Genomic DNA, 1,316 nt, shown 5'->3' with positions numbered 1-1,316 from the left:
GATCTTGAACTTTTTAAGGTTAATGGATCATAACTCTTTATTCTTAGCTAGATCTTTGGGGGAACATAGAGGTCATAATCACGCTCTCTATTCCTCTAAACCTATCACTCTCATGGTCCATCCAACCTTGATTCCCACATTGCCTTTGATAGGCGAGGTGAGAACACATCGAATAGTTTGCTAAATACTGGATCTCCTCATCCAACTTCTTGGACTTCTCATCATCCTCATAGGCCTTAGATGCTATGGTGTTTGCCGCTTTTGCGGGTGCACCCATAACATACTTTGTCAAGATCTCAAGTTGGCTTATCATCTTTTTCATGCTCTCTTCTCTTTCCTCATCACGCTTTCTTTATTCTATATTAACCACAGATGTAGAGGGAGAGCTTTTGGTAACTTTGGTATCTCGGGTATGCCAACCCCAATTTTGCTTTGTCACCTTTTCTAACAATTAAATTTCTGCATGGCAGGTCATCTTCACTAGGGAACCTCCTACCGCATTGTCCACCATGGTTTTGTTAAGAAGATCAAGGTCCCAGTAGAATATATGGAGAAGCATCTTCTCTGAGACCTCATGGTTTGGACAATTTGCCAATTTTTCGTTGAATCTTTCCCATGCTTCAAATAATGGTTCCCCACTCAATTACCTAAAATTTATGATCTCATCCTGCATTTGGAGTGTTTTGGATGGTGGGAAGTATTGATCAATAAAAACCATGGTAAGCTCTTCCTAAGTAGTGATTAAACCGGGTGAGAGTGAAAAGAGCCACGAGACTGTCTCGCCTATTAAAGAGAACAGGAAAAAGTGAAGATGAATGGACTCCTGAGTGATGTGTGAGATGTTAAAACGTGCACACACCTCTAAAAAATTCTTTAAGTGACCATTGGGGTCCTCATATGCTTGATAACCATATAGCCCCTTCATTTGTAACATGTATGACATAACACTAGTTACATGGAAAACTCTATTCCCACTATTTGGTGGGATACAAATTGCACTCATTTGTCCTGCATTATTGAGTTGTTCCTCATCATGAGAGGAACATTAAAGGTCCCCAAGTTACTAGCGTTGTCACTCATTATTGAGTTAAAACTACGATCACCTAAAAAAATTTAAAAAAAAACAAAGAAAGTAAATCACACCACCCTAGATATACCCAAGTAAAAATCATACTGCACAAGTGAAATCTATATTCCACCCTTGGTAACGGCACTATTTTGATAACTCACAACTTAATCCCATATTAAAGAGGTAAGGCGGTTATTTTCAATATCCCAATTCACGTTGGGGTCGAATCCACAAGGAGTGAAATATA

General features: G+C 39.1%; 1 non-coding gene across 1 annotated transcript; it reads left to right on the top strand.

Annotated features, from left to right (window-relative positions):
• Positions 1-569: 569 nt before the first annotated feature.
• On the top strand, positions 570-675 carry LOC124897382. Its single transcript, XR_007054104.1, has one exon. It is a non-coding gene; the product is annotated as a small nucleolar RNA R71 (small nucleolar RNA).
• The last annotated feature ends 641 nt before the right edge of the window (positions 676-1,316 follow it).

This window comes from Capsicum annuum, chromosome 3 (assembly GCF_002878395.1).
Source record: "Capsicum annuum cultivar UCD-10X-F1 chromosome 3, UCD10Xv1.1, whole genome shotgun sequence".
In the NCBI taxonomy this organism is placed as follows: domain Eukaryota; kingdom Viridiplantae; phylum Streptophyta; class Magnoliopsida; order Solanales; family Solanaceae; genus Capsicum; species Capsicum annuum.
The sequence above is the reverse complement of the archived record's forward strand: the minus strand, read 5'-3'. Positions and strand labels throughout refer to the sequence as shown.